This window comes from Dendrobates tinctorius, unplaced genomic scaffold (assembly GCF_039654945.1).
Source record: "Dendrobates tinctorius isolate UK_male_01 unplaced genomic scaffold, ASM3965494v1 ptg000083l, whole genome shotgun sequence".
Classification (NCBI taxonomy): Eukaryota; Metazoa; Chordata; class Amphibia; order Anura; family Dendrobatidae; genus Dendrobates; species Dendrobates tinctorius.
In genome coordinates, this window is record NW_027361751.1 from 16,476,278 (window position 1) to 16,503,544 (window position 27,267).

Consider the following 27,267-nt stretch of genomic DNA (forward strand, 5'->3'; position numbering starts at 1 on the left):
GCAGGCAGAGCCGCAGGAGTGCGGAGCAGGCAGAGCCGCAGGAGTGCGGAGCAGGCAGAGCCGCAGGAGTGCGGAACACAGATAAAGCTGCGAGGGTGCAGATGCACACACAGGGAGGACACAAGGAAAGACACGGCAGAGAAGGAACCACAAACAAGGAGACTGACAGACAGAGGTAAGACTGAGTTCAGACAGAGACACAGGGGCAAAGACACAAGGACCAGGATATTCTGAGACAGAGCACGGACAAGGTACAGGGAACAAGACTCAAGGGCCAGGATATTCTGCCTCCTGGCAGGCGGACAAGGGACGAAGCGAGACAGAGTATTCCTACAGAGAAGGAGATACACAGAACAGGGCCTGGCTAGTTCAGCAGCAAGGAGCTAACTGAGTTTAGACATTGCACAGGCAATGTTTCAGTGGGAGCGGTGAAACTAAATAGTCAAGGGCTCCAGGTGATTGGTCAGGGACAGATTAAACAGGTACACCCAGACTGCATAAGAACCAGAGAGTTCAGGCGCCGCCCTCCTATACACACAGTCAGGAAACATGGAGAGCAAGCAGAAGAAGAAGAGGCATAGCACATGGAGCTCAGGGCTGGCAACAGACAGATTTCACAGCATGGCTTGAAGCAGAAAGTAAGTTGGTGTGCGGGGGATGGGAGGCCATGCAGTGACGCCAGCAAGGTTGTTACAGTTATTTGGGCAGATGTACAAAAGCATTCCTTGGCCATACTATATAAATCTGGGGCGGAGGTGAAGCTGGCAAAAAAGGTACCGCACAAAGCATTAGCCATCGTTTAAATGTCTGTATGCATAAAGTAAGGCAAATACTGTTTACATCAATGATCTCTATTCAAAATGTTTAGCCCTGTCATTTTACTCAAAACCAGAGTTAAAGCATAGTCCCTTATCTCCCACAAGTAAAAAATGGCTTTTGCTGCACATAATTGTCGACTATGTCTAGGAACTGTCTCTGTAACTTGCCATCCACACTATTTGAATGAGCAGTTGCTCTTTAATCAGTTTTCTGCCAGCACTAAGGCTGTGTGCCCACGTTGCGGTTTTTTAAGTGTTTTTGATGCGTTTTTCGGGGTCAAACCGCATAAAAAATGCTTAAAGGAAGCATCGCATTCATTTTAATGCATTTTGCCCTTTTTGTGCCTATGGATACGTTTTCTACCGCTAAGGAAACGCTTAAAAGAAGCATCCCATTCATTTTAATGCATTTTGCCCTTTTTGTGCCTATGGATGCGTTTTCTACCGCTAAGGAAACGCTTAGCGGTAAAAAACGCAGCATGTTCATTAATTCCGCTTATGTCCACGTTTTTGGCTATTTCCAATAGTCCAAAAGACGCGCGGAAAAAATGCGCAAAATTCACGGCGGAAAAAAATGCGCGTTTTCTGGGAAGGAGACCCGTTTCCTGAGCGTTTAAAAACGCTACTGGGGGTACATAGCCTTAGGTGTTTTCCCCCTCACTTCCCAGTATTTTAAAATGATTTGCACGCCCTGAACTGAACGAGTACCTCTCCGTTATACTTGTACGAAGTTGACAGACAGGAGAGCAGGAGCAGAGAGACAAAGGCTGGTCCCCACTTTCTGTAATCTGGCTTGAGGTGACCCTACTACTAGACAGATTACGCTTGACAGCAAGTAATATAGAAGGGAGTCTTTCAGATTTTTCAGGGCTGAAAACTGCATTTTGGGTAAACAACCTAATTATTTCTTTTGTTAGTGATTCCATTGAACGACACATAAGCCTGATCCTAAGGAAACATCAGTGCCCATTCAGGCTCGTTTCTGGTTTGTTTCCTCGGTCCTGATCTTCTTCTAACATTACACTGAAGAAGTCTCCACAGAGATGTAGACAAATAAAAGTGAATTATATTGTTGGCATATCAACCTGAATAAATCTTCAGATAATGTGAAAGGTCAGGACAGGAATCATAACATTTAAAAATAGAGAAGAACGTTGCACAGATGACTTCCCAGATCCCATCACATGATTATTGTCTCATGGAAAATAAAAGATTTCCAGCCAACCGTCATGACAGCCATGTAGCAATCATTCTGATCTATTTATGGATAAGAATGGAGAACCAAGTGTGAGGATTCATACACAACGGCCTGATCATGTGCTCATGTGTCATCTATGGCGGAGCTCGGTTTAGATTATGGGTGAGTGCTTAAGATGAAGGATGAGAAAACCAAAAATAAGTTTGGAGAAAAATCAGTCACAGCTCATCCCACAAATGTAATCTGCTTCCTCTACTCAATATTGGAAAAACTGGAAAGAGTCCTTTTTTATTGTCCATAAACTGACCTCAAGAGACTCATCTCAGATGGTCTGATGGAACGGTGGGTGACGCTCAAGCCCAGTAGATGCCAATTGTATAATTCAGCCCTGGCTCAGTGACTCCAGGGTCCAAATCTAAAGTCCAGTTTATCTTACATTGTAAAGTTTTGTATAACATATACTGTACATAAAAAAACCCATATAATTATTTTTTTTACAGTAAACTTTTCTATTTAATACTCTAGTCTACAATGCTATTCGATGCCACAAAATATGTATACCATCCCGGAGGAACAGCATCCTAGGAACCCTCATTTCACGCAAACAGGCTGCAGATCACATGAGAAAACGAGCAGATCGCTCAATCGTCAGGTGAAATGATCTTTTGGTTTACCCCAAATATTATTGTATGACCTGTACTGCCGAAAACAATGGCGCACTGAACTTACTATTACAGATCGATCATTAGTAGCGGCCTGTGTAAACAGGTTATTAAAGGAGTGTCAATCATGCAAAAAGAGTAGTTAATTGGCGGTCATTTATTGGAAGAGGCAAGAGGAAATGGACCTTTACTTGAATATTCATCGGTAAGGAAGCTAAGACATTCATACAGTCTAGTATGGACCAAGCTATCTAGGTGTGAGCATAGCATCCAGAAAGAGAGAATGTATTACAAATTTAAAAAAGTCTAAAGCCACCATATACGGTGAACATTTCTTGGTCAAATGATAATTTCCCCGAAAACTCTACCTCCCAACTGCCCCATAAGCAAGAACAATTGTCTAAGACGCTCCGGTCTTTTCTATGAGAGCCGCTGCCAGGCCAGGCTTATCTCCCTGTCAAAATTCCAAGAGCCTGATCCTTCTCTCCCCTGACTTCATTAGTCGGGGAAGAGGTGTGAGGCCCCATATATATTAGAGGGTAAGTTCAGGACCATTAAATCGGCAGTTTAGGATGACTTATGTGTATGGCGGCCTTATCTCTTCTATTCAACCAATTTGTGACATATTCATGTTTTCTGGTATAATGAATGGAAACCATTTGAAATAAAAAAAAAAATGCAACATTACAATGATATAAATGAAAAACAATTTGCTACAAAGAAGTAAGAACTCAAAATCTTTAGATCAGATGTGGAGAGCTGTGTAACAGACAGTAAGTGGTCCAAGCTGTAGTCATCATTCGTTTTCCGTAGAGTTGCAGGAATAGACAGACCCTCACATTAGAAGGAATTTCACAGATGTGCAGTATATTATATATGGTAAGATGGACAATTTATGACTGTAAAGTACATGGTTGAATCAGGAGTAAAAAAAAAAAAAAAAAAAGAGTAAAACATATGGAGACATGACAGTCAAACAAGCAAAATAAACGAGAACAGGGAGAACCATCCTGTAATTACCATGTCGTAATGAAAATACAAAAAGAGCTAAGAGACAACAGACAAGGCATGAAAGCTACGCATGTGCAACCTGGCTGGGTACGACTCTGCGCAGAAAAAGCAACAGCAGGACACAACAGTAAACAGCCATTGACTGTTAAGCCCCCCATACACAATATACTAAATGTAGGCTGAACCAGCCAATATTGATATTGACAACTAGAGGAGCACCCAACAGCATCAGGATTCGGGCATGTCCAATTTTGGACTGCCGATCCTTTTGTCCTCCAGAGATAAGCAGTCACCAGAGTTGTCTCATATAGAACACAGCATTTGGCAGAAATAAAGCACTATATTTCTATGTATTTGGTGGCTGTTGACTATTCCCTAATGGCACATAATGGGTGAAAGAAAAATTGGGCATATTGTCCTTTAATATGCCCAATCCTTTGTTTAAGAGACCACTTTCAAATTTTCAGCTTGTCTGATTTTTCTCTTTATAAGTATATTTGAGTAAAATGTAAATTGCTCTTTTATTCTTTAAACTTCTGACAACATGTCTCCGAATTTCCAAGCACTGAATTTTGTATTTTTTTCTGACAAAGAAAAATGGTCAAAATTAAAAAAACAAAACCCAGTGCTTTCAGACCTCAAACGCAAAGAAAAGTTCATAATCATTTAGAAACAAGAATACTAATGTTTTAACTCAGGAAGAGTTTAGAAATCAATATTTTGAGGAATAACCACGATTTTTAATCACAGCTTTCATGCGTCTTGGCATGCTTTCCACCAGTTTTTCACACTGCTTCTGGTGCAAAAATGTAAGCAGTTTTTCTTTGTTTGATGGCTTGTGACTATCCATCATCCTCTTGATTACATTCCAGAGGTTCTCAATGGGGTTCAGGTCTGGAGAACGGGCTGCCCATGATAGGGTTTTGGTGTGGTGGTTTCAAGTTTTTCCAGAGGTGTATTTATATATACAAAACCTTCACATGCATGTTCAGCTATGTTTATGGTGGATGTGCATGTGTTATGCATGTACCACACTAACACATAGATACAGGGAGTAAGAAGGACATCCTATAGAGAGAAGCTGTACCTACACCCAACTGCTCTGTACAAACTAGTCAATTCCTAGCCCCACGACTAAAAACACCAACTCAAACCTAACTCCCTAAAAGGCTGTTGAGAGGTTTCTCGTGCCTCCCGAGGAAGCAGAGGGGAGACCACAACACAAAAAATAGCTGTTGATGCTGGTGGCTAGAGGGTGGCACTCCCGCATCCGTGCAGCGTCCACAGACCATTATGGTCTCTTATGGGACTTACTTTCTAATAACTCAAGTGGATGCATTTAAATGGACAAACCAGCTGAGGACAGTGATTGGCTGGAGCGGTCATATCAGTTATGTATGTGATGTCATCACTGCAGCATCAGAGGAGACCACTGCAGCAGTTGGTTCAAAAAGTGAGTTATTTTTACATTTTTTTTTAAACCTTGGACAGCCACCTTAAATCTATTTTTGTTCTTTTATTAGGACATTAGATTTATGGGGACTTTATTAGTTTTAAGTGATGTAATTAAAAAGTTATTTCCTTAGAATGGAGCTTTGCCTGAGATGATCAGATCCAAAAAAAAGTCAACCAGAGACAAACCCCATACAAGCAGGGTGGAGTCCTACTGGAAAGCAGGAAAAAATGTTTACAGATTGTATAAGTTTAAGTATTCTTGTCCAAGACCGGCGTCTCCATCCACATGGGAACCATACCTCTTCCAGATTACTCTGGAGGTGGAGTCCCTTTCACAGCAATAAAATCTGAATCTGACATTGACAAAATGCAGACCATGTATGTATTTTATATCAAGAGGTCAACATTTTCTATCGTAATAATTTACCTCATTTTATTTATTTTTCAGGTCACTAAATATTTATAGGATTCCTCTGTTATAAAGTTTATTTTGTAGTTTGGCAGTGGGAAATGAGACCACTTCTAGTTTAATACTTTTCTTATTTGGAAACTACTTTTTCTAGTACATTTATAAAAATTTGCAATAACGTAGTTCCTGCTTGTGTTTTTCATTTGGTAATAATAGCAGAACAAAGTTATTGTTTTTGATTACCTTAAAAGGGATCAACCCTCTTAAGCCATCTATATGGACATGTAGGTTATTGGAATCTGAATAACATGATACCTTGATATCTATAACCGATGACTTATTCTAGAGAAATCCACATTTTTTATATGTAAATGAGCTGTTAGGATCTATGGGCTGAACATAGATCTTCCTGAGAATCTGCCTCCAGAGATTATTGTAAATGAAAGGCGGCATTACCAGTGTGAGATATGTAGATCACGAGAGCAGACTGAGATCTCTGTGGCCTCTGGATAAATTGACATTTTGTAAAGTTGGTGCAAATCGATTAGCACATCCCATACTGTTGTCCACAATAGTGGTCTGTGACTGCTGGACAGAAGCTGGAGAACTGCGTCTTAACTGACAGCATCCGTGGCTCTTCTTTTCATTAGCTGGCCTGGCATCATCATCGTGGTATGATGCATATCATATGGGACAACTCGTCAGGCTGGCTAATCAAAAGAAGAGCTGCGGATGCTGCCAGTTAACAGGCGGCCTTCCCATTCCCGTCCAACAGCCACAGATTACTGACGTAGCTGATGGACTGGGATTGCACCCACTCTATTTTGGTATCAACAAGAGAGTTAAATACAACAAAAACAAAATATGCTCAAACTCGCCAATGTAAAGTCTTTAAAAAATGATCTATGGCTGCATAGGTATAGCGCAATACTACTGTACATACTCCTAGCCACATGGTCTGCAATAAAGGACACTGTGGAATGCCACAAAATATTTACGCAACTCAAAGCTACAAACAAAAAGTTTGACTTTTGCCATTTTTACACTAATCTCAAGTAGTTTTGCTAAACTTTGCTGGGCTAGGGTAGGACGGGGCATGGCTAAGCCCACCTGGAAATTCATCAAAAGCCTCTTTAGCACCATAACTTGAGCAATATATCTGGTAGGGGCATACGGTAATTGTCAGATGCATCTAATTCCTCAAGAGGCGTGCGTCTCCTAATGACTTTGGTATAGCTAACTCCAGCGCTGCTTTCATTAACACTGGCACGTACAACTCCAAACTTAAAGGGTTTGTTCGCTATTCAGATAACCCCTTCTATACTCTCCTTCGGTGATAGCACTGTTATAGCACTGTCGGTATTGTCTCTCCCGGGGATCCCTGCTACCAATCGGTACTGACTTCAGTCTCCTTTCAGCGCTGCTCTCTCACTTCCTCTGGATGTCCATAGGAGGATAAAGCCAGCTCTTACTGGAAGCAGGGATTGCAGGACATAATGTCACGCAATCCCCGGGAAAGCCAATGCCAAAACTGCTTGAACGTCGCCGGTAGTGGAGAAGAGTATAGGTGCTATTATTTGACTGGGGGATAAACGCAGGGATTCAGAAGGTGTTGCCCGAGTAGTGGACAACCCCTTTAATGAATCAGGTCCTATGTACAGGGGAAAAAGAAAAAGAAGCACTGAAAAAGCTCAGGCAATAACAGAAGAATTTCAACAAAAAAGAAATAAAGATGGCACTCACCGGTTAAAATCTTCTTTATTCTATTTCTTTAAAACATCGGCATAGGGAGGATGGGAGCAGGAGTGGAGATGACGACAGCTGTTTTGCGCTGCAGTGGCGCTTCTACTGGTCTCAGAAGAATGAATAACAAATCTGCTTATTTATACTACTGTATTGGGATATGGACACTTTACTACAAGATCAGACAGCTGTCATTCAGGAATCTGGAAAACTTGAGTGACAGATCATAGAAATTAATAACTAAGAGATGGTCGAATAGAATTTTTGACGAGGAGTGATCAGTGATTCCTTACTGAATTGGTGCTTATTTTTTTCCATTTGGGAGGAGGTGTAGTTGGTAGAAATTAAACTTTAACCCTTTACAGGCATGGCACATCAAGGAACCATACTGGGAAGTCAGCATCTCTCGTTTTGGTTAGCACGGCTTCATGATTATTGTTTGTCATAAAAATAAAAAATAAAAAGTATCAGTTTATTCAGTATAAAGATAAAAAAAATAAAATTTCCAACCTAGATCCTGCAAATAAACTGACCCCATTTGTATCCACATTGAGTCATGACCTCCCTGCAACCTGCCACATCAATAGTCCCTTGTATCATCGCCATCACCTCTTGCATATGTGGCTGAATCAAAACTCATTTGCCATCACAGTGAACACTGCAGAGCTGCATTTTCTCAGGCTACCTGCGGAGCTCCAGAGAACGCTCCGGCTCTGTGTGCTCAGCATGTGGACGTGGAGAACACCTGCCTTATCATCGTTACCAGCACATTAGAGCGGGGCATGCTGCGTTACTGACTCAATACTTTCCGCCCCCGATGCGTGTCACAATACTACTTCTGCTCAGCAAGTCGCAGATGGCACGCAGGTGATCCGTGCCCTGGCACATCATCAAGGCACCATACCAATCCACTGTCAGGAAATGTGCTGTGTGTCAACTACATATAAATAACACACTATTCTGTGGAATGAGTGAAAAAAAAAAAAAATAATAGGTGTGGAGTCAATAGTTAAAAAAAAAAAACAACAACACTAAAATCGACCATTCTGGTCAAATCCTGTTCAGATTCTCCCAATAGGGAAATCCACTCTATTTTCTCTATTTTTCTCTGAATCTGTTATAATTAGGTCTACACAGTCCTTCTTATTAAACTAATTAACTTTCGCGGGTGTCACATAATTTTAAGAGTTCATGCAGTTTAGCGTATAAATCGGATGAGAGCTGTCCGATTTCTGATTGGATAGCACCCGGACAGCACTCTAACCAAGTACGGACTGGGATTGAAATTCAGCCCTGGTATTTGAAATCACACAGGCCCATGGCTGTCCCCGTCCCCCAATCAACAGATACAAGACCAATATTTCTAATGATTCCCATGGCCTGCTGGGGTAAGTGATGGAGTCAGCGACTTTGTGCTCCTTCACAATTCTTAACGTATGGGTGTCTTGAGAACACTGATTCTGTTAACGTAGCAGACAAGGCGGCTCACGACCAGACAGGCACATCTGGCATTTGCCAGAATTGCCAGATGGCCAGTCCGGCCCTGACTCTGACCCATGTTATTCAATAGGGCTGTTCATATGAACGATTATTCTCTCAATCAGCGTGTCCAGGGGAAAAAAAAAAAATTCCGTGGGCGCAGAAAAAATAATCAATAATCAGATAGTGGAATACATTTCCATTATTAGTCTAGGAAAGTGTACTTCATCTTGTACATTTTTTTTATGTAGATGTATGAAAATGGTTCACACATGGACACAAGAATGAAAATTGTCTGAGTTTTCTGGATGAAATTCAGACGATTTTGCACGTCAGCAGCCGGCCTAAGGCTATGTGCACAGTTTTTTTGAGGAGTTCAAAAACGAGTTATTCAAGCGTAAACTACTTCAGGAAAGTCTCCTTTATTTAGTTTTTCTATTCCTTTTTGAAGAGTTTTTTTTTTTCCCTGAAACATTTTTTGCAGCCTTTTGCTTGGACAGTCCCTAGACAGGGGAGGTTTCCTGCAAGATCCTCTTCAAAGTATTGTATACAAAAGAACCAAAAGGAGTACAAGACACCTTAGAAACCATATAAATTTATTAAATATCAATTTTACAAATTTTAAAAGAATTGTGTGAATAATGTAACAAAATGAAGGACATAGGACAATGAATACGACACACTCACAATATAATAAGGACCGGGGCTAGTAAGATCAATTAAAACATTATATTACAGACATAATTGCAATAAAAATTGCTATATCAATATACAAATCGCATTAGACCAAAAGTAGAGATAAATATATCTCTCATTATAATTACTGTATAGAATATAAAACATATGCCACTTTGATAGAGAGATTTTATATATATATATATATATATATATATATATATATATATATATATATATATCTCCATCTAGGTGCAAAAACACGGAATAAAAAGGTCCAAAAAAAGTGTCTTACCCCAATAAATCCCTGCAGGTGGTCACACACAGCAGCCCCAACGCGCGTTTCACGTGGGCTTCCTCAGGGGGCAGTCCACACAGACAGTCACTTCCACATCGAAAATGACTACACTACAACCACTAGCCAAATGGGCAGACATCACAAGAGTCCTGTTCATTAGAATAGGACAAGTGTAATGAGATCCTTAGAGCAGCATTACACTATGGTGAATGTTACTGCAGAGGTGGCTCTTGAGGTTACGCTAACAGTCCCGGATTTGGAACGGACATTACAGGTGTTATGGACCCGATTAGAAATTTGATCATCTGCAATGGAGAATTGTTGCCGTGAGGAAACTAAATACACCAGGAGAGAGAGAAGCTTCTGTTGTGTGGGGGTGGGACTATGGGGAACTTTATGGGTTTCTAGACTGTTTATGTAATATGCTGTTCAGGAATTATCCTGTGTTTGATTACATGTCTTCTGGATTTTGGAAATGTTCAATAAAAATTACCTGATCAAAAAAAAAAGAAAGAATAGGACAAGTGTATGATATCTGCAGATCGGTCCAAACCAGAAGTGAGGGTCTCTGGAAGGCACCAGATAAGCCCTTTATGATCAGTATGTCCCTTTAAAAGGGAATCTGTCAGCGGGTGTTTGCTATGTAATCGGAGGCCAGCCTGAGACACTGATTTCAGAAACGTGTCATTTATTAGGCTTTACGCTTGTTTTTCCATAGAATGAAGGTTTTATCACTAGGACATTATAACTGCACTGCCAAGACTGGTGCTCATGTGAGCAGGTGTCTGACTCCACCCCTCCTCTGATAAGCAGCTTCCTGTCAATAGACAATGAAGATAGAAAGCTGTGGTGTGGGCAGGGTCAGCTTTCTGAGCTCTGCTACATCAGTAAAGCTGGGGGGGGGGTGTTGATCCACTGAGCTCAGGGGTGGGCTTACCCTGGTGGGGACTGGCTAAGTGTCTTCACTAGAGCCTCTGATAGTGAGGATAGGCTGGGCATCCAGCAGACCACAGGTACCACTCCAGGGCAGTCTCTGGGTCTGCAGCAGCTGACAGGAGGGTAAGACACATGGGTGCAAAGTACAAGAGGACAGCAGCAAAACTGTGGACAGATAATCCAAGGTCAGGACAGGCAGCACAGGTTCAGTATACATAGCTGAGGTCAGGATAAAAGGTAAACGAGCTAGGTCAATAGCAGGGGAGACAGAAACATGCCCTCACAAGATCCAAGTAACTGGGAACCCACGATCGGGCAAGGAAGAGTGGGAGGAGCTACCTAATAAAGTCACTGCCGCCTAAGGATAGGATAGGCTGGGGAAGGAAAACCCTGCAGGACACGTCAGAGCTAAATTTCTGCTGGTTATGAGAACGCCTCCCTACAGCCTGGTGGAGACTGTCTAGGAGCAGAGCTGGCAGTGAGCACAAGACAGCAAAGGAAGATGGTCTGACGCTGGGAAAGCAAAGTGGTGAATGCAGCGAGTAGGGCGGCGCTGAAAAAGGCATGCAAGGCGCTGGCGCAGCAACATCTAAGAACTCCGATTGTGTCCCAAAAACTGCACCCAGTAACCTAAGTGATACATTACTGGAATCAGGGTCTGTCTCTACATCATGCTACTCTCAGATGAGATAGCCCCTAAAGGGCCCATGGACATGACAAAGCCACAAGTAATAGACTTGTTTGAGGACACATGACAAAATGAGAATTCTGCATTACAATCATGCGCACTCAGTGTTCATCTCTGTTCTATTAAACCACTAGAAAACAACAAAAAAAACACTGGCCAGCACATGTATATCTTCAGAGGAATGCAAAGATACAGTACCGTTCCATCGCCATATATACATGATCAATTACAGTACTAGAGATCCATACGACAACTGTGATACATATTCATGAGGCCTAATACAAAACTAGTTAAGGAATGTCCCAATATACTGGAAACAATGAGGGTCACAAAATGAAGCTCCACCTGCAAAGTTGCAAAACAAGTTGGGATGCCAGGAATATATGAGGACAGTACTCATAGGACATTACTATGGTGACTATACACGAGATAGATACACAAAGTGGGGAAAAGAAGTACAAAATTTGTTTCACTGCCGATTTTGTTTTCCCACCTACAAACAATGGAGAGATCTAATTTTTATTGTAGGTACACTTCACCTGTGAGACAGAATCTTAAAAAAAAAAAAAAAAAAAAAATTTACATTGTATGACTTATTTCATGCAATAAAATGCAAATTATGTAAGTATTTGATACAACAGAATTTAATATTTGGTACAACGAAAAAAGTGGTTTGGTACCGTGTTAGCCAATAGAAAAAAATATATAAAGTGCTCTCAGTGAGAGAAACAAAATAGGAATCTTGTGGGTATGATAACTTTTAATGGTTAACAAATAGTAGTGAATGTTGTTACAAAGCAAGCTATCGGGACTGCTTATGTCCCTTCATCAGGCTGATATGACAAAATATTTGAAGAAACCTTATTTATATACAGTTTAAAGCACAACATTTCAATAAACAAACAATGAGCTTGGAAAGAGAATCCTCAATTAAGATTCTTAATCTTACCTAATCAAGGATTCTCTCTCCAAGCTCATTGTTTGTTTATTGAAATGTTGTGCTTTAAACTGTATATAAATAAGGTTTCTTCAAATATTTTGTCATATCAGCCTGATGAAGGGACGTAAGCAGTCCCGAAAGCTTGCTTTGTAACAACATTCACTATTCTTTGTTAGCCATTAAAAGGTATCATACCACAAGATTCCTATTTTGTTTCTGAAAAATATTCAGGATTGAGAGTCCTCAGTAGTTGATACCTTTTAATGGCTAACTGAAAAGATGGTAACACATTGCAAGCTTTCGAGACTACTCAGGTCTCTTCATCAGGCTAGACTAATACAAAATCTGAAATTACTGGTATTGAAAGGTAACTTCAATTCTCAGAGAGAGAGACGAGTTTGGGAGTACAAATTTATGACGAACTTTGACACTCTCAGTGCTGGAATGAATGTGTCGCATGGATTTATGTCTTTTTACTAGACCCCAATCAGAGGACCATAAAACATCCAGACTCCTTATCTATGAACTGGTCCAATGTTTATATTTATGTTTCTCCCTCTCCCATATTGATAGTTCTGCTTCACGTCACTTGTCTTATCTATTGCATTTTTTCTAGGCTGTATTGTGCATAAATATGTGACTTCAGATTTTGTATTAGTCTAGCCTGATGAAGAGACCTGAGTAGTCTCGAAAGCTTGCAATGTATTACCATCTTTTCAGTTAGCCATTAAAAGGTATCAACTACTGAGGACTCTCAATCCTGAATATTTTTCTGTCTTTTTACATCAATTAAGGAATTTCCTTTTAAAACCGTGTGGGGGCATCACAACACAGAACTAGACCCCAATCAGAGGACCATAAAACATCCGGACTCCTTATCTATGAACTGGTCCAATGTTTATATTTATGTTTCTCCCTCTCCCATATTGATAGTTCTGCTTCACGTCACTTGTCTTATCTATTGCATTTTTTCTAGGCTGTATTGTGCATAAATATGCGACTTCAGATTTTGTATTAGTCTAGCCTGATGAAGAGACCTGAGTAGTCTCGAAAGCTTGCAATGTGTTACCATCTTTTCAGTTAGCCATTAAAAGGTATCAACTACTGAGGACTCTCAATCCTGAATATTTTTCTATCTACTGGCTAACACGGTACAAAGATATACATCTTTCCTGTATTTTGTTTCTCTCACTGAGAGAACTTTATATATTTGGTACAGAAACCTTTGTTTGCTATTACAGAGGTCAGACGTTTCCTGTAGTTCTTGACCAAGTTTGCACACACTGCAGCAGGGATTTTGGCCAACTCCTCCATAGAGATCTTCTCCAGATCTTTCAGTTTTTGCGGCTGTCGCTGGGCTACACTGAGTTTCAGCTCCCTCCAAAGATTTTCTATTGGGCTCAGGTCTGGAGACTGGCTAGGCCACTCCATGACCTTGAAATGCTTCTTATGGAGACACTCCTTAGTTGCCCTGGCTGTGTGCTTCAGGTCATTGTCATGCTGGTAGATCCGGCCACGACCCAACGTAAATGCTCTTACTGAGGGAAGGAGGTTGTTGGCCAAAATCTTGTGATACATGACCCCATCCATCCTCCCTTTAATAAGGTGCAGTCATCCTGTCCCCTTTGGAGAAAAGCACCCACAAAATATGAGGGCTTCCCCCACTATGCTTCATGGTTGGGAATGTGTTCTTGGGTTATATTAACCCCATAACGACCAGAGGTATTTTTGGTTTTGCATTTTCATTTTTCCCTCCCCATCTTCCCAGAGCCATAACTTTTTTATTTTTCTGTCAATATGGCCATGTGAGGGCTTGTTTTTTGAAGGATGAGTTGTACTTTTGAACAACGCCATTGGTTTTACCATGTTACAAAACAGGAAAAAAATTCCAAGTGCGGTGAAATTGCAAAAAAAGTGCAATCCCACACTTGTTTTTTGTTTGGCTTTTTTGCTAGGTTCACTAAATGCTAAAACTGACCTGCCATTGTGATTCTCCAGGACATTACGAGTTCATAGACACCAAACATGTCTAGGTTCTTTTTTATCTAAGTGGTGAAAAAAAATTCCAAAGTTTGTTAAAAAAAAAAAAAAAAAAAAAAATTGCATCTTCCGAGACTTCATTTTTCATGATCTCGGGTTGGGTGAGGGCTTATTTTTTGAACACCGATCTGAAGTTTTTAATTATACCACTATTTTGCACATACGTTCTTTTGATCGCCCGTTATTGCATTTTAATGCAATGTCACAGCGACCAAAAAAACGTAATTCTGGCGTTTTGAGTTTTTTTTCCCACTACGCCGTTTAGTGATCCGGTCAATTCTTTTTTATTGCTAGATCGGGCGATTCTGAACGCAGCGATACCGAATATGTGTAGGTTTTATTTTTTTTTTTTAATTGTTTTATTTTGAATGGGGCGAAAGGGGGCGATTTAAACTTTTTTTTTTTATTTTTTTATTTTGTCATGCTTCAATAGCCTCCATGGGAGGCTAATAGCTGCCACAACTCGATCAGCTCTGCTACATGTAGCTGATGAGCAGATCGCCTATATGTAGCTGAATCACTGCATTGCTATGAGCGCCGACCACTGGGCGGCACTCCTAGCAATACGGCATCAACAACTATAGAGGTCTCCAGGAGACCTCTGGTTGTTATGCCAACGCATTGCTGACCCACGATCACGATTTCCAGCTGCGCGGCCGACAGCGCTTGTTAAATGCTGCTGTCAGCATTTGACAGCGGCGTTTAACTAGTTAATAGGCACGAGTGGATCGCGATTTCACCTGCGCCTATTGCGGGCACATGTCAGCTGTTCAAAACAGCTGACATGTCCCGGCTTTGATGCGGGCTCACCGCCAGAGCCCTCATCATAGCAGGGGAGACGTCCAATGACGGGCAGCCCGTCATTGGATGTTAAGGGGTTAATCATTCTTCTTCCTCCAAACACAGCGAGTGGATACCATAAAGTTCTATTTTGGTCTCATTGGACCACATGACCTTCTCCCAAACCACCTCTGGATCATCCAGGCATTTAACCCCTTCATGACCCAGCCTATTTTGACCTTAATGACCAGGCCATTTTTGGCAATATTGACCAGTGTCCCTTTATGAGGTAATAACTCAGGAACGCTTCAACGGATCCTAGCGATTCTGAGATTGTTTTTTCGTGACATATTGGGCTTCATGTTAGTGGTAAACTTAGGTCAATAATGTTTGCATTTATTTGTGAAAAAAACGGAAATTTGGCAAAAATTTTGAAAATTTTGCAATTTTCACATTTTGAATTTTTATACCGTTAAACCAGAGAGTTATATGACACAAAATAGTTACTAAATAACATTTCCCACATGTCTACTTTACATCAGCACAATTTTGGAAACAAAAATTTTTTTGTTGGGAAGTTATAAGGGTTAAAAGTTGACCAGCGATTTCTCATTTTTACAACAAAATTTACAAAACCATTTTTTTTTTTTTTTTTTAGGGACCACCTCACATTTGAAGTCACTTTGAGGGGTCTATATGGCAGAAAATACCCAAAAGTGACACCAATCCAAAAACTGCACCCCTCAAGCTACTCAAAACTTCATTCAAGAAGATTATTAAACCTTCAAGTGCTTCACAGCAACTAAAGCAATGTGGAAGGAAAAAATGAACATTTTAATTTTTCCAACAAAAATTTTCTTTTATCATCAATTTTTTCATTTTCACATGGGCAACAGGATAAAATGGATCCTAAAATTTGTTGGGCAATTTCTCCTGAGTACACCGATACCTCATATGTGGTCATAAACCACTGTTTGGGTGCACGGCAGGGCTCAGAAGGGAAGGAGCGCCATTTGACTTTTTGAATGGAAAATATGCTGGAATATTTAGTGGTTGCCATGTCGCGTTTGGAGAGTCCCTGTGCGCCTAAACATTGGAGCTCCCCCACAAGTGACCCCATTTTGGAAACTAGACCACCCAATGAACTTATCTAGATGTGTGGTGAGCACTTTGAACCCCCAAGTGCTTCACAGAAGTTTATGACGCAGAGCAGTGAAAATAAAAAAATATTTTTTTTTCCTCAAAAATGATTTTTTTAGCCCGCTATTTTTTATTTTCACAAGGGTAACAGGATAAATTGGACCCCTAAAGTTGCTGTTCAGTTTGTCCTGAGTACGCTGGCACCCCATATGTGGGGGGGAACCACTGTTTGGGCACACGGCAGGGCTCAGAAGGAAAGGAGCGCCATATGACTTTTTGAATGGAAAATTAGCTCCAATCGTTAGCGGACACCATGTCGTGTTTGGAGAGGCCCTGTCTGCATACACTTTGGAGCGCCCCCACAAATCACCCCATTTTGGAAACTAGACCCCCTAAGGAAGTTATCTAGATGCATAGTGAGCACTTTGAACCCCCAGGTGCTTTACAGAAGTGTATAACGCAGAGCTGTGAAAATAAAAATATTTTCTTTTCCTCAAAAAATGATTTTTTTAGCCCGCTATTTTTTATTTTTACAATAGTAACAGGAGAAATTGGACCCCAAAAGTTGTTGTCCAGTTTGTCCTGAGTACGCTGGTACCCTATATGTGGGGAGGGACCACTGTTTGGGAACACGTCGGGGCTCGGAAGGGAAGTAGTGACGTTTTGAAATACCGACTTGATGGAATGGTCTGCGGGCGTCATGTTACGTTTGCAGAGCCTCTGATGTGCCTAAACAGTGGAAACCCCCCACAAGTGACCACATTTTGGAAACTAGACCACCCAAGGAACTTATCTAGATGTGTGGTGAGCACTTTGAACCCCCAAGTGCTTCACAGAAGTTTATAACGCAGAACCGAGAAAATAAAAAATCTTTTTTTTCCCTCAAAAAATGATTTTTTAGCCCACAATTTTTTATTTTCACAAGGTTAACAGGATAAATTCGACCCCAAAAGTTGTTTTCCAATTTGTCCTGAGTACGCTGATACCCTATATGTGGGGGGGGGGGGACCACTGTTTGGGCACACGTCGGGGCTCGAAAGGGAAGTAGTGACGTTTTGAAATACCGACTTGATGGAATGGTCTGCGGGCGTCATGTTACGTTTGCAGAGCCCCTGATGTGCCTAAACAGTGGAAACCCCCCACAAGTGACCCCATTTTGGAAACTAGACCCCCCAAGGAACTTATCTAGATGTGTGATGAGCACTTTGAACCCCCAAGTGCTTCACCGAAGTTTATAACTCAGAGCCGTGAAAACAAAAAAAATCTTTTTTTTTTCACAAAAATCATTTTTTTAGCCCCCAATTTTTTATTTTCCCAAGGGTAACAGGAGAAATTAGACTCCCAAAGTTGTTGTGCTATTTTTCCTGAGTACGCTGATAACCCATATGTGGGGGTAAACCACTGTTTGGGCACACGTCGGGGCTCGGAATGGAGAGTGTGCTGTTTGACATTTTGAACGCAAAATTGGCTGGAATAAATCATGGCGCCATGTCGCGTTCAGAGACCCCGTGATGTGCAAAACAGTGGAAACCCCTCAATTCTAACTCCAACCCCAACACACCCCTAATAATAACCCTAACCACAACCCTAACGCCAACACACTCCTAACCCTAATCTCAACTCTAACCCTAACTAGAAGCCTAACCCTAATCCCAACCCACCCCTAACCCTAATTCCACCCCTAACCCTAATTCCAGCCCTAACCCTAATTCTAGCCCTAACCCTAATTCCAACCCTAACCCTAATTTCAACCCTATCCCTATCTGTAACCCTAATTCCAACCCTAACCCTAGTTCGAACCCTAAATGGAAAAAAAAACAACTTTTTTTATTTTATTATTTGCGCCTGGCTATGGGGGTGGTAAAAGGGGGGTGTATTTACTTTTTTTTTCATTTTGATCACTGTGAGAGTGTATCACAGTGATCAAAATGAAAAATGAACGGGCAACCGGCAAATTCATGGGCGCCGCCATCTTGGACAATGGCAGGCGCACTGCGCATGCGCCCGCCATTTTGCAAGATGGCGGCGCCTATGATCCGGACTCCGGGAGCCACGGCGGGACACCAGGAGCACCATCGGAGGTCCCGGGGGGGATCGGAAGGTGGGAGGGAGCAATAGGAAGGGGAGGGGGAGCAGATGATGACGGCGGCGACCGATTGCCGCTGTCCGTCGGTGGCCGATCGGCCCCGCCAGTCGGTGTGTGGGGGGGGGGTTGGGTGTCGGTGTCCAGCCATGTCCGATGCTATTGCAGCATTGGCCATGGCTGGATTGTAATATTTCACCAAATTTCATTGGTGAAATATTACAAATCGCTCTGATTGGCACTTTTAACAGCCAATCAGAGCGATCGTAGGCACTTGGGGGCTAAGCCACGCCCCCTGGGATTAACTGTAGAGTGTCCTCTGTTTGCGGGTCGGGTGACCTTTCAGTGACCCCGGTCACTCGACCTGCAGGGGGGCTATTTATAGCATGACACCTACGTAGGCGTCATAGGTCGTTTGGGCACGACTTTTCATGACGCCTACGTAGGCGTCATGGGTCGTGAAGGGGTTAAATGGGCTTAGACAAATGCTGTTGTGAGCAGGGGGACCTTGCGTGTCCTGCAGGATTTGAATCCATGACGCCGTACTGTTTACTAATGATAATGTTTGAGACTGTGGTCCCAGCTCTCTTCAGGTGATTGACCAGGTCCTCCTCTGTAGATCTGCGCTGATTCCTGACCTCTCTCGGAATCATTCTTACCACATGAGGAAAAACTTTGCATGGTGCTCCAGACCAAAGAAAATTGACCGTCATCTTGTGTTTCTTCCATTTTCTAATAATTGTGCCATCAGTTGTTGCCTTCTCACCAAGTCACTTGCCTATTGTCCTGTAGACCATCCCAGCCTTGTGCAGATCTACAATTTTGTCCCTGGTGTCCTTAGACAGTCCTTTGGTCTTCGCCATGGTGGAGAGGTTGTAGTGTGATTGAGTGTGAGGATAGGTGTCTGTTATATATGTTACGAGTTCAAACAGGTGCAATTATTACAGAGTAGAGTTGAGCGAATTTGTACGGATTCGGTCGCAGAATCTCAATTTGCCATATTTGTGCCATATGGGTACACTGTATTCGTACCGAATGTATGTTTGAAGATTGGGGACTTTCTGGATTTTTTTTTTTTTTTTTAAAGATTCTGTCTCTCACAGTTGAAGAAGTGTACCTATGATAAAAATTGCTGACCTCTACGTTCTTTGTAAGTGGGAAAATATACACTGCAGATTTTTGTATCAAACACCTATCCCCATTGTATGTATATAATTTATCTACTTTTTTCTCTGTAATTAGTATGAATCCACTTGTTTTAATGGGTATCAATTTAAAAGGTTTTCATCCTACCGGACGTTTGTGCTGCGCCACGTCCTGTACATACAGCTCTGGCAAAAATTAAGAGACCACTGCACAGTTTTATAAAAATCAGCTTCTCTACATGTCTGACAGCCATTCCATTCCAGTGTCAGTTGAACTCCAACCAGAGTACACCTCATTCTACTTAATGTCCTTCTGATTAGGTGATCACCTGAACCAAATCTTATTTAATGAAGGAAAGTATAAAAAAAAACCCTGCTGTGGTGTTCACAATCCTCTTGCAACAGGACAAGCTGGGTTGCAAAACAAGTGCTAGTAATATCCCAAAAGCAATAGGAATGAAAAAATAACTTTCAACCATGCCAATGGAGTTGAAAAGAAATGTCTTGAGTGAGGAAAAGAAGGGCTCAATTCTGGCTTTACTAGCAGAGGGATACAGTCAGCGTCATGTTGCCTTCATCCTTAAAATTTCTAAGATGGCAGTCCATTACAACAAGGTCAAGCAGCAGACATTGGGGACAACAAAGCTACAGAAAATAACTCTCTACTGACTGGGATGACCGTCATCTTATTCGACTGTCACTCAGCAACTGCAGGATGACATTAAGTGACCTACAAAAGGAATGGCAAATGGCAGCTGGGGCGAAGTGCACGGCAAGAACAGTTCGCAATAGGCTCCTAAAGGCAGGGCTCAAGTCATGTAAAGCTAGAAAAAGCCTTTCATCAATGAGAAGCAAAGGAGAGCCAGGCTAAAGTTTGCCAAAGCCCATAAGGATTGGACCATAGAGGACTGGAGTAGGGAAATCTTCTCTGATGAGTCTAATTTTCAGCATTACCCAACACCTGGTCATCTAATGGTTAGACAAAGACCTGAAGAGGCATATAAGCCACAGTGTCTTGCACCGACTCTGAAATTTGGTGGAGGATCGGCGATGATCTGGGGATGCTTCAGCAAGGCTGGAATTGGGCAGGTTAATCTTTGCGAAGGACGTATGACTCAAGCCGCATACAAGGTTATCCTGGAAAAACAGTTGATTACTTCTGCTCAGGCAATGTTCCCCAACTCTGAGGACTGTTTTTTCCAGCAGAATGATATGCCATGCCACACAGCTAGGTCAATCAATGTGTGGATGAAGAACCACCACATCAAATCCCTGACATGGCCAGCCCAATCACCAGACCTGAACTCCATTAAAAACCTCTGGAATGTAATCAAAAGGAAGATGGATAGTCACAAGCCATCAAACAAAGAAGAACTGCTTAAATTTTTGTACCAGGAGTGGCATAAGGTCACCCAAAAGCAGTGTGAAAGACTGGTGGAAAGCAGCCAAGACACATGAAAGCTGTGATTAAAAATCATGGTTCTCCACAAAATATTGATTTCTGAACTCTTCCTGAGTTAAAACATTAGTATTATTGTTACCAAATGATTATGAACTTGTTTTCTAAGCATTGTTTGAGGTCTGCAAGCACTGCAACTATTTATTTTGACTTTCTCATTTTCAGAAAATAAATACAAAATTTAGTGCTTGGAACGTCAGAGACATGTTGTCAGTAGTTTATAGAATAAAAGAGCAATTTACATTTTACTCAAAAATACACCTATAAAGAGAAAAATCAGACAAACTGAAAATTTTGCAGTGGTCTCTTAATTTTTTCCAGAACTGTATATAGTAAATGCCGTATGTATAGGTACCACTGTTGTGCCCTACGAGTGCTATCCCTATTACAGGTGTCTATATTAGTGCAAAAGAAAATGCTTCAGACTGATCTAATACAGGGAGAAACATGACCATTTCCAAAAATTAAGACGATGTGCTAAGTCTTTCCCAAGGAATTTTTCAAAAAGTAGAAGAAAAGCTTTTTCTTGTCCAAAAATGTGGTGCCCTGTAGTGACTCTAAGGCTATGTGCACACGGTGCGAATTCTGCTGCGGATCCGCAGGGAATTTGGCCCTGCGGATCCGCAGCAGAACTGCAGGTGATGTACAGTACCATTATATCCTATGGAAAATGGAAACCACAGTGCCATGTCACTTCTTTTCTGCGGATTCCGCTGCGGTTTACCATCTCCTCCATTGTAGAGGTGATAATCCGCAGGTCAAAAGACCTGCGGATTTACCTGCGGATTTTGCAAAATCTGCGCGGAAAAATCCGCAGACCAATCCGCAGCGTGTGCACATAGCCTGAAAGCTCATTACCCCTTTATCAGAAGAGCAGCGAATCATCTGCTGATAGAATAGAATAGGAGGCACTACATTACCCAGCAGTCTAATTTGGAGAAAGTTTGGCATTATGTTGTTTAAGGCAAATAGAAGTTTCCACCAAATATTGGATCCGTTGCCGTCTGTGTATCCATGTAATGCTACTGAAGGAGCCGAGACACCCACACAGCCAGCTGCACAATGATAAATGCCAAAAGGAGAGCACACCATCATATCCTGCCATCTGGCTTTACGGAGCATGTCACTAACCCCCTGTGTGCTGGGAGAGATGGGCAATTAGGGAGCTGGGTCAGGGATCACGTCCGGGAGAGGGGCGCATCGTTACTCACCGGGTGCTCATGTTTACCCTGGTGGGGACTCTCTGGAGCAAAGCCAAATATCACTGCAAGATAAAAAGCCTGAAACTGCCCATGATTTAATAAATCCAGCAAGTCCTCTGTATCCGGACCACGCTGGACTCGTCAAATGCTTCTATTTGTGTGAAGGCCTCACAGAGACCTCAGTGGTTTTCAAGTACACAAAAAAATAAGAGAGCGATCAGCACATAGCTGAATAAGCGAAGCACATTCAGATGTCCGCTTCATCATGGACAGAGCACGGACCCTTTATAGTCTATAGGTCTCCGTTCACATGTCAGTGTTTTCTTGCAGACCACGTGTCCGTGCAAAATTCAGACAAATCTGTTTTTTTACCGAAAGAACTAATGAAAAGTGCCGATATAGGTCTGAGACAATCAAGGATCGCACATGGATGGCATCAGTCTACAGCCTGTGATTAACGCTGTAGTGGATAGGAAAAGTTTTGTCATTTATCCATATGTGAAAAACACTGATGACACACTGACCAAATACTGATGACACAGTGTGGAGCAGGGTTTCCCAACTCCAGTCCTCAAGGCACACCAACAGATCATGTTTTCAGGATTTCCATAGTATTGCTCAGGTGATAATTGCTTCACCTGTGTAATTCAAAGGAAATCCTGAAAACATGATCTGTTGGTGTGCCTTGAGGACTGGAGTTGGGAAACCCTGGTGTGGAGGTTAAACCTGAAAATGTAGAGTAGGACTGTCCCATATGAGATTGCCTTGGCATGGCGGGGTGGCTCAAATGATTGATCAATTTTTTGCTAAATGTCTCATTTAAAATACAGTTAGAAATTAATATGTGCATATGCACTTTATGTATTGCGTTCTGACCACAAGCAGCGCTGGCTTCTACCCTTTTTCACTTGATGTTGGTTTGTGGCTGACCACCATGGTGGCCGCGCGCGCTGGGTTACGTTCGCCGTTTTTTCTGTATTCATTATGACTGATCTAGGCTGCTGTACACACACAGCAGCCCACACCTGCCCCAGGGCTCTATTTAATTGTGCACCTGTGTCTGGGCCTGTATCACCCTTCATCTGTGATTGGTGGTCAGGAGAGTGTGGAGGTTAGGGCAGAGACACACTGGCGTATTTCTCGTGCGATAATCGCATCGCACTGAACGGACTGGCCGGCACCTCTCCTGACCTGAGCATGACAGCGTGATGGATTACTATGCAGCTGTCAAGCTCAGGTCAGGAGAGCCGACAGCCAGTGCGAGTTTTACAATGCGATTCTCAAACGAATAATTCGGCAGTGTGACTCTGCCCTTAAACCTGAAATGTCTGTTTGGACCTGGTTGGCCTTTATCTGCGCTTGTCCTTTCTGGCTCCATGGGGGGATGATTCAGAAACGCTTCAGGTATAGTGTGCATTTAATATAGTCTTGCTTTTAATACATTTAGGAAGCCGCAATGGCACAGCGAACATAAAAAACGTAGAGTAGGACTGCCCCACATGAGATTGCCTTGGCGTGGCGGGGTGGCTCAAATGATTGATCAATTTTTTGCTAAATGTCTCATTTTGAAATACAGTTAGAAATTAAAATGTGCATATGCACTTTATGTATTGCGTTCTGACCACAAGCAGCGCTGGCTTCTCCACTTTTTTACTTGATGACGCACTGATGGTAAAAACAGACACGCTGACCAAATACTGATGACACACTGATGGTAAAAACGGACCAAATACTGATGACACACTGATGGTAAAAACGGACCAAATACTGATGGCACATTGACTGTAAAAAAAGACACAGGACGAAATACTGATGATACAGTAATGACACACGGACCAAATACTGATTATGCATTTATATAGCGCCATTTATTCCATGGCGCTTTACATGTGAAAAGGGAAATATAGACAAGAATAAACATGTGTAAGACAAGGAACACACAAGTACATAAGGAGAGGGGACCCTGCCCGCGAGGGCTCACAGTCTACAGGGACGGGTGAGGATACAGTAGAAGAGGGTAGAGCTGGTCGTGCGGTGGTTCAGTAGACCGATGATACTGATGATACAGTAATGACACACGGACCAAATACTGATGACTGAACATTTTTTTTTGCGTCCGTACACTGATGTTTGAATGAAGCCTAATTAAATGACAAAGCTTCTCCAATCCTTTGCAATGTTAATCACAGACAGCACACGGATCACACACGGGTGACAGATGTACCCATGAGGCCGGGTGACACAATAAGGAACTAGCAGAGCTTTGGACGTAGCACATGCACTTAAAGCCCATGAAGTCGGTCACATGCCCGTATTTTCTTGCGGGTGTGGTCTGCACAAAATCACAAAGACCTGACTAGCGCTGATCTGAAACTCTGACCAAACTCATTATTACAAATCTATGGGTCCTTTCAAAAAAAAAAAAAAAAAATCAGACAGAACTGTCACCATTTTACCTGGACTATTTGAAAAGAGAGTTGAGAAAAAAAAAAACAACCTTATTTCCATCTGAGAAACACTGATGAAACTTGGATCAAACTCTCATGAGAGTCAGTTCAGAAACAATGGTGAAATTAGAAAAAAAAATTTTTTTTTTGCAAAAATCACCAAAAAGTCTGAATGAGCCCTTAGCTGCAAAGAAAGGAAACAGACAAGCCCCTGCTGGCAAGAGGAAATAAATGCTGCGGTTGCTGGGACTGCATTACTGCTGCGCACCACTAAAGTGGCTTCATTAATCTCAGCGCGGCTGTAGGTGAACACTGAATGTATGGATGGAAATGCGTCACTGCCATGTACACAGTACTCGGAGCACAATACAGCAATTTTGTAAGTATAGCAGTAATGCAACTCAAAATTCATATATTCAGTGTTCACCTGCTGTATAACTGTGCGACAGTAATGTCATCAGGAACGGACACAAAGTGACAGCAAAACATTCAGGAGGTATCAGTACCAATGCAAATACCAATTACAACAAAGAAGGCGATTACTGATTATAAGGGTCAATGATGAATAAACCCACCACTGGTCAGGTCACCACTGTCAGGTTTTTGGTAAAAGCAATTGACTGATGTGCACAATGCACTAGGATAAAGGAAACGCGCCTACTGCCGATCAGGGGAACAAACTGGATTTATACAAAATGGTGAGACGGTGACCTCTCGTGGCTGAAAATCCAAATGACAAGTCTATTTTATCTATACTGCAGATTAGTTAAAGGAGATGCACCACATTTATAGCTGCCACCAAAATTATTCAACTCCATTGCAAGTTAAATTTATGAGCGACAAGGACAAAATTTCTACTTTAATAAACCAAACAATGTAAACATCTCAACACGACTGACAATGGGCAGCACAGTGGCTCAGTGGTTAGCACTGCAGCCTTGCCACGCTGGGGTCCTGGGTGCAAATCCCACCAAGGACAACATCTGCAAGGAGTTTGTATGTTCTCCTCGTGTTTGCATGGGTTTCCTCTGGTTTTTTTTCACATAACAAAAGACACACAGGGAAGATTGTGAGCCCCATCAGGGACAGCGCCAATAAGGTCTGTAAAGCGCTGTGGAATTAGTGGCGCTATATCAGTACGGTAAGGAAAATAAATAAATAAAAAAGACTAATATAACAAGAGGTTTCTCCAAGTTCAATAGAAAATGTCACTGATTACTTCAGCTTCTGAATTATTCAGCAACCTCCTGATAAGCATCTTTTATTAAGCAGAGCATATTTGGCTGTTGTAACTTGCTGCAAACATGATGCGTAGCCGGTGCCCAGAGGATTCTTAACCCATTCCTCTCTCGGGCAATGGACTCCAGATCAGCAATATTCCACAGTAAGCAGTCTCATAAGTGATGCATCCATGGAATCAGGTTCTCTGTCCCTACATTATACTGCTCTCCGATTAGGTGGAAAAACCTAATGACAGATTTGCTTTAAGAATAGCCTAGGAAATGTAATTTTCATTACTAATAGTATGGGTCACGTGTTCCTGCCGATTTAGACATTTTTCCTATCAAAATGTATTGGTAAACAAGCCCTTTAAAGAGGTTATCCAATACTTGCACCCATGCCAATAAGCTGATCTTGGTGTCCAGTTATGGAGCTGCATAGCACAGCGACATCTACTGGCCACAGCCGAGTGTAGCACATCTGTCCCCTGTCTGCTGGCACCGAGAACAGCTGCTCGGCAGGGGTGCAGAGTGTCGCTCCCCCACTGATCAGACATTGAGGACCTATTACTTATAATGGAGAACATTGGGTTATTTGATCTCCATTCCCATTATTGCTATAGGTCCTCCTAACCGACCCTACAGGAACAAAACATTGCAATTCTGGGTAGATCAGTCGTCGCTAGCTCTACTATTCAATTCACGACATTACAAAATACAATATAAAAGCAATTACAGCACCAAATCTAACAATACAACTGGCCACTTTGTTAGTACAGGTCAGCTTCACCTGCCATTGTCATGAGAGCATGTAAATCCCATGAATCCTTTATTACAGAAATATCAGGCGAGTTGGTTCTTTGAATGCCGGGAGACGCCAGGGTCACAGAACTCTTAACACACAGGCTTGCTATGCTTTCATTCCTGGGTTATTACCAAAAAAAACAAGTTTCCTCCTATTCACAGCATAGTGGATAACTTGCTGGCTGATTGCTGGTGGAGAAGGGGTGTAAATGCTAGGACCACCCAAGATCAGGATTCTGTAACTCCAAGAAAAGGGGCTGAATAGAGCAGGGGTGTGAATGATCGGCCTCAGCTCCATTCATCGTTTATAGAACTGCCAAGAATAGGCAAGCGCTGCACTCAGCAGTCCCATAGACAATGAATGGAGCTCCGATCGAGCACGAGCACCCTCGCTTCATTCAGGACGGGGCTGGAGACAACTGCAGTCGGGGTTCCAGGGCCCTGATCTCAGCATTGCCGGGGGTCCAAGCTCCCATACAGGCAGATACAGTCCATCAATGTGCTACGTGAATTCATTTAAAGAGCTAATACTGATCACGGGGGAATAGAGAAACTGGTCCAACTTATTATAATGAATCGCTTGTTTAACGACACCGTCACCTTTAAACCTTCTTTACTTGGTATTCGCAAATCTT

At 42.1% G+C, this 27,267-nt stretch overlaps 1 protein-coding gene and 1 long non-coding RNA gene across 3 annotated transcripts in view; one reads left to right on the forward strand and one right to left on the reverse strand.

Annotated features, from left to right (window-relative positions):
• The window catches only part of ARSB (arylsulfatase B), a 208,212-nt gene that overhangs the window by 130,070 nt on the left and 50,875 nt on the right, over positions 1–27,267 (reverse strand). The window lies entirely within an intron of this gene.
• LOC141097137 (uncharacterized) lies at positions 542–17,131 on the forward strand. The gene is made up of 3 exons (XR_012233858.1): positions 542–638; positions 2,542–2,668; positions 15,791–17,131. It is a non-coding gene; the product is annotated as an uncharacterized lncRNA (long non-coding RNA).